This window comes from Chenopodium album, chromosome 4 (genome assembly GCF_948465745.1).
Source record: "Chenopodium album chromosome 4, dcCheAlbu1.1, whole genome shotgun sequence".
NCBI classification, from domain to species: domain Eukaryota; kingdom Viridiplantae; phylum Streptophyta; class Magnoliopsida; order Caryophyllales; family Amaranthaceae; genus Chenopodium; species Chenopodium album.
Genome location: NC_137837.1, coordinates 23,780,283 through 23,787,629, shown reverse-complemented (window position 1 = coordinate 23,787,629; position 7,347 = coordinate 23,780,283). Strand labels below are relative to the sequence as shown.

The 7,347-nt window shown below is 42.5% G+C and overlaps 1 non-coding gene across 1 annotated transcript; it reads left to right on the top strand.

Moving 5' to 3' along the window:
* Positions 1 to 1,489: 1,489 nt before the first annotated feature.
* On the top strand, positions 1,490 to 1,596 carry LOC145629594 (small nucleolar RNA R71). The gene has a single exon (XR_014111758.1). It is a non-coding gene; the product is annotated as a small nucleolar RNA R71 (small nucleolar RNA).
* The last annotated feature ends 5,751 nt before the right edge of the window (positions 1,597 to 7,347 follow it).

Genomic DNA, 7,347 nt, shown 5'->3' with positions numbered 1-7,347 from the left:
TATATAAAATTTACCTACTCTAACAGGAACATCCTCTAAGACACCTAAGGGGTATTTAAAAGAACGGTCGGCCATTTGTAGAGTAATATTAGTAGCTTTTAATTTACCCAATTTAGCTTGGAACACACAGATAAAGGCATAACACTAACGCTAGCACCCAAATAACATAATGCATTATCAATCATTAGATTGCCAATATGACAAGGGATAGAAAAACTACCCGGATCTTTCAGTTTAGGTGGAGATTTATTTTGAAGTACGACATTACATTCTGCAGTGACAGCTACTGTCTCTACCTCACTAATAGACCTTTTTCTAGTCAATATTTCCTTCATGAATTTTGCATATGCAGGAATTTGTGTAATTAATTCAGTGAAGGGAACTGTTACCTGCAAATCTTTAACCATCTCCAGAAACTTACCAAACTGCTTATCCAAATTTGTTTCCAAGTCACGATTTGGGAATGGAAGTTTGATCACTGGCTTTGGAGCATTAATGCTCCTATCTGGAGCTGCTACCTTCCCTGGAGTCGTACCCTGCAATGTATTATAAGAAATATTAGTACTACTCTTTAGCCCTGCAGGGCTATTAGCTACATTGTCAGGTTTAATGGAATCAAGATTAGCATTATTCATTAAAACAGGTTCATCATCTCTAGGCATAGGGGGCCCTTCATAGTGTGAACCACTCCCTAGAGTAATTGCCAAAGCTTGATCCGAAGGCCTGGTTGGCTGTGCTGGCAGGGCTCCCTGTTGACGGGCTTGTAGAGTAGCAGAAATTTGCGCAATTTGATTATCTACAATTTTATTATGTGCTATGATCGAATCAATTTGGGCATCTCTACTCTCCATGTGCTTATGCATACTATCCAGCATCGCTCTAATTTCTGCCAAAGTAGGGTCGGAAGATGAGGAGGGTTGTTGTGGTTGGTTCTTCTGGCCAGCATTGGGGTGGTAATATTTCTGCTGAGTTTGTTGTGGTGCCATTGATTCTTGTGGGGGTGGCGAATTTGAACACTGGTGCTCCGGTAGGAAAGATACGGATGATTATGGTACCCACTACCCAGGAGGTGTTGGAGTATGGGTCATTCTCCCTATAAGCTTAAAAGGCATTGACTTGCTCCACGGAACTCCTGCAATCTTGCTCCCAATGGCCTACAATTCCACAATTTTCACAGAAAGCCTCATTAGCATTATTATTAATTGTAGAAAAATTAGCTACATTTGCAGTACTAAGATTATCTTATTTTTGGCAAATAGAGGTTAATTGAGCTTGTAAAAAGGATACGGAGTCGACACTATGTTTCCCTTTGTTAGCAAAGCCTCTAGGATTCCCATATTGGGAATTATGTATTGTCATTTCTTCAATAACTTGACATGCATCGTCAACATTAAGGTTCATAAACCTCCCACTAGCTGCAGAATCTAATATTATTCTAGATAAATTTCCAATCCCATTGTAAAAGGCTTGGATCAACTGCCATTGTGCCAGATTATGGTGGGGGCATTCTCTCTGTAGATCCTTGAACCTCTCCCAAGCCTCATATAGAGTTTCATCGGCCTCTTGGGCAAAGTTCTGAATAGCACTCCTTAGTACAGCCGTTCTCTCTACAGGATAATATTTATTATAAAAATTTAAAACAAGAGTTTCCCAGTCAGTTATACCAAGTGCAGTTCTATTTAATCCACTAAACCATAATTTGGCTTTTCAACATAAAAAGAAAGGAAAGAGAATCTCCCTGATTTGGTCCTGTGTGACCCCAGCTTGCCTGATGGCATTACAATACTGACAGTAGTCTGCAATATGAAGATTTGGGTCTTCACCCTTAACTTCACTGAATTGCTTCCTTTCTATCATCGTGATAAATTGGGGTTTAATTTTGAACTGTAACCCATCAAGAGTTGGAGTGGGAATAATCACTTAGCTTCTTAGGTACCGCCATCTCTGATTTTGGATCTGAAGGAATTTTTGAGTCACTGGAATCAGTTGGAGGGTCTCTTCGATTATTGTCTTCCTCAGAGCCCGCCAGGATTTTTCTATAGAGATTATTTTGTCTATGGAACGAGCGCTCGATCTAAGGATTGAATGGAATGTAACCTGATCTGGAACACCTGAGCATAAACAAAGAACTAAAAGACAAATATGAGAATTGCCTCAAAGAACTAACGTTCTCTAAGACAAGAGGGGATAATCTAGACTACAAAAATAATATGAAAATAAAAATAAAACCGTTTCCCCGGAAACGGTGCCAAATTTTGACAGGCTAAAGTTGTATCACCTAATCAAAAGTAATTCCTAAATCCTCTAGCTAATGCAGATAGGGAAGTAGGGTCGAATCCATAGGGAAACAAGTCTTTCTATTCCTAATTAGTTATTACAATCTAAATTATTAAGTAACCAAAATATTGTAATCGAAGGATGACTAAGCTACTAAGAATAAAAGTGGAAAGAATAAAAATAGGAAGAAAATCAATTAATAAAAGATCTAGGGCATAGGTTCACCAATAAACAATATTCCAGGGTAAAACATAACAATCAATCATCAATGCATAAATTAATCAGATCATAAAGGACTTTTGCTACGTATTACAATCACAGAATTAGTCTACCGATATTAAATTTCATCTCTCGAATCTCGACTTAACCATTTATAAATTAACCTGCCTATTGAAACTAGACCTAAACATTAATTCTTATCTCTCGAATCTCGAATCAATATTGTCAAACTCATGCATAAAAGATCAAGCCTAATCTAGTCACAAAGCATTAAATCAATCAATAGAAAATTAATCTAGCATTGACAATCAACAACAATAAATTACCCCTTCATATTATTTATGGATCCCCACAAACCCTAGAAAGAAAACTACTCAAACATAATTAAATCTAAACTAAACAAAGCAATTAATGAAGACATGATGAAAGAATTTAAGTAAAATAAATGAGATTAAAGTAGAAGAAATCGTTACCAAAGTAATCAGAATTAAGGAGTTGAATCAAGAACAAAGTTATAGAGAGAGAAATTAATCTAAAAGCTAAGTAGAGAGAGAAAGTCTAAGAGAAGAAGTACTAATCGAAAGCATTCAAATCCTCGTAATTAAAACTAAAATAAATCGCCAGAATTAGCTCTAAAAATCTCGCGCCCGATCGGGCGGCCCCACCTTTTCTTCAGTAGGAGCTTCTCTCGCGTCCGGCCGGGCGCGAGTTCGGGTGCAAATAAACTCTTCCCTGACCGGTCGGGCGCGCCTTCGAGCGGGAGCTCTCTTGGCCAGGCCCGGGCACTTGGACTTTGATTGGGCTTCGATTCTTCAGCCCAATCCGGATTTCCTCTTCGGGTCTGGAATACTCGGTCCAAATGCCTCGGAATCTCAAATGCTAAGCCCTTAATCACCGGTTCGATGACTCTAACCAGCCCTGGGCTATAAAAACTGGTCGTGTTTCTCCAATGCTCGTAGATACTCCATAATATCTCGGGAAAATGCTCCAAAAGTGCAAATCCCTACAAAAGTCAACTTAATCTACGAAAACACTAGAAAACACCAATTAGTAATAAAAATGGCTCTAAAGAGCCAAAAATACTACTAATTATGACCAAGGGACGGGGGTAAAATACTATATAAATTAGACACATCACCCATAAGCCACCGACTCTTTCAATTTTCTTCTTGATGCCGTCTAAGATGAGTTTGTTGAAGGCTTTAACTTGGCCGTTTGCTTGGGGTCGGCCGACTGATGCAAAACAGTGTGAGATCCCTTGATCTCCCAACCAAGTCTTGAGGTGAGGCGTTTCAAACTGGGGGCCATTATCAAACACCATATACATAGGTACCCCAAACCGGGTGATGATGTACTTCCATATGAAAGAGATGACATCCTTTGTCTTGATGTTCTTGACCGCCTCTGCCTCCACCCACTTGGTGAATTAATCCACAGCCACCAAAATATAGCGTTTTCCGCATGGTGCAGGCGTATAAGGACCTAGAATGTCCATGCCCCATTTAGCAAACGAGACTGGGCTGTGGATTGCCGTCAGATCAGTAGCCGGGCGATGAATAAGTTTGTTAAACCTCTGACATTTGTCGCATTTCTTCACCAGCTCTTTGGAGTCTGCCTCAAGATTAGGCCAAAAGTAATGCCGCTTGGCTCTAACTGCTAGAGATTTGCCGCCTATGTGAGAGGTGCAGTATCACGCATGCAGCTCTTCGAGAACTTCCTTCCCCTTTTCTAGGGTAACACACTTCAATAAAGGTTTAAGGAAACCAGCCTTGAAGAGCTCTTCATTTCTCATCTTCAAGTTTGCTGCTCGTTTCTTCATGACGGCTACCTCCTGTTGTGAATCAGGGAGCGTGTCGTCTGTTAAATATGCCCAGATGTCATCCATCCAGGTAGAACTTTGATCCAGGATTCCAATGGGTTCTTCATATATACTTCTTTTTTCCATAACTTCCCAAAAGACTGACCGAGGCGTATCACAGTAGGCGGAAGATGCCAATTTGGACAATGCATCCACCTGGTTGTTGTCTGACCTAGGCACCTGACTCAGACGGAATTCTTCAAGTGCCCTAGTCTCTTCTTTGACTTCCTGAAGGTATTTGGTCATAGCCGGATGAGTTGCTTCATATTTTCCCTCATCCTGGCTTACGACCAACTGCGAATCAGAATAGGCGTCAATCTTTGTTGCCCCTGCCGCCTTACACATGCGAATTCCGGCTAGCAGGGCTTCATATTCTGCCTCGTTATTCGAGGCCTGAAACTTAAACTATAGTGCATAATCAAATTTGTCCCCCTCAGGAGACTCATATATAAATCCTGCACCACAACCGTTTTTTGTCAAGCTCCCGTCTACATACACTTTCCAAAACTGACCAATATTATCCGGAGGAACCGGTCGTGTCATTTCAACAATGAAGTCAGCAAACGCCTGACCTTTCAATGCTTTTCTTGGTTCGTAAGTGATTTCAAGACTTTGCATTTCAATAGCCCATTTCAACATTCTTCCGGATGACTCCAAGATGGAAATTGACCGCTTGAGGGGCTGATCGGTGTAGATTACAACCGGATGTGCCAGAAAATAAGGTTTCAACTTCTTGAAATCCATATATAGAGCAAGGCCAAAATTTTCAACCATGGGGTACTGGAGTTCAGCATTTTTTAGCACATGCAAAATGAAATAGAGCGGGAGCTGGATGCCGTCTCTCTCAGCAAGGAGAACAGCATTGAGAGCATGGTCTAAGACGGCTAGGTACATGTATAACTTCTCTTTGGGCAAAGGGCTAACAAGCCTTGAAAAAGAGTGCAAGTGTTCTTTCAATTTTTGAAAGGCCGCCTCAGCATCATCCCCCATTCAAATCTAGTCTTCTTCCTGATTGCTTGGAAGAAGTAAAGGCATTTGTCACCTGACCAGCTGAGGAACCTCCCCAATACCGCCAAGCAACTAGTTAGTCTCTGTACTTCCTTAACAGTGCAGGGTGACTTCATGTCAATAACCGCCTGTATCTTCTCAAGGTTATCCTCTATCCCCCTTTGATCAATCAGGAATCAGAGAAACTTCCCAGACTCAACACCAAAGACGCATTTCTTGGGATTTAACATAACCTTATGCCGCCATAGTGTGGTGAAGGTTTCTCGGAGATCAGCAAGGTGATCCGTATGCAGCTTGGATTTGACTATCATGTCATCAATGTACGCCTCTACATTTCTTCCAATTTGATTAATGAAGACTGTATTAATCATCCGTTGGAATGTAGTCGGCACATTCTTCAAGCCAAACGACATCACAGTATAACAGAATAACCCCTGATCAGTGACGAAGGGCGTCTTCTCTTGATCTTTTTCCACAGGGGTATCTGATGGAATCCGGAATAGGCATCCATAAAACTCATCAAGGCATGACCGGCTGTAGAGTCACCCAGATTGTCGATCTTTGGAAGCGGATAACTGTCCTTGGGACATGCCTTGTTGAGGTCTGTGTAATCAACACACATACGCTAGGTACCATTCGGCTTCTTTACAAGCACCACATTCGCCACCCAGTCGGGGAAATGATATGGCCGAATAAAACCAGCATCCAGCAACTTTTTCACTTCGGCAGCTACCGCCTGACTTCTTTCCTAGTCGTGATTTCTTTTCTTTTTCCGGATGGGATTCTTTTTTGGATCCACGGCGAGTTTGTGGACAGTGAGATTCGGGCTGACATCTGGCATCTCTTCCACTTCAAAGGCAAAAATTTCTTTGAATTCTTTCAGTAATAGGTGCAAATCTGCACCCAACTTAGCATAAGCAACCATCCCAACCTTAACAGTACGCTCTGGACGGCTGTCATCAAGTGGTATATCAATATGTTCACCAACCGGCTGGGGACGAAGCTCATCTGACCGTTCACCGGTCAGTGATTGCTATTTTTTCTCTTTCTTCACCTCCACCAGCTAATGAGCCTTTCGTTTCTTTCTGGCTGCTGGTGGGGGTGGGCTGATGTCCTTGACATTGTCAAGGTCTATTGGTTCCTGTCCTTGGCCGTCTGAGGCCACAATGGACTTGATGGCCGAAAGATAACACTCCCGGACCATCTTTTGATCCCCATTCAAGGAACCAAAAGAACCGTCATCCTTCTCATACTTGATCAGCATAAGGGAAGAAATTATTACCGCCTTGGCCTCGTTGAGAGTTGGTCGACCTAAAATAATGTTATAGCCGGTCAGCTCCTCAACTACCAAGAACTTGACGACCAGGTGTCGTCCTTCTCCCTTCTCACCCAGCCGCATGGGTAAATCGATCCTTCCGACTAGGAACATCATCCCCCCTCCAAAGCCAACAAGGGGTGGTTTACCGAGTGCATGTTGCTGGCTTATACTTCAGCTTCTACAAGCACCTCTAGCTGATGATGTCAGACGAGCTGCCAGTGTCAATAAGGATTCGCCCAACCAGCTGATTGGCGATCTTACATTCAATGACAACCGGGTCATCATGCGGGCGACGGACGCTGCCCCTGTCCTTCTCAGTGATCAAAACTTCTGGGAAGGTGGAGCTAGATGACGCCTGCTCATCATCATCATTGTCCATCTTTGGAAGATGGCTCCTGGTGCCCCGGATGGTAGGGCCACCGCATGAGAACCCGCCTACTATAGTGTAGACCAGCTCTTTGTCAGTTTCCAAGCTACTAGCAGGCTGGGGTGTCTTAGATGAATGCCTCGGGTTCTTCTTATTAGTCCCTTTGGACTTAGAAATGTAGGACTTTAACATCCCTTTGTTAGCCAAACTGTCCAACGCCCGTTGAAGGCTGAAGCAGTCGTTGGTGTCATGGCCAACTTCCTCATGGTATTGGCAGAATTTCTTTTTGTTCCTTGATTG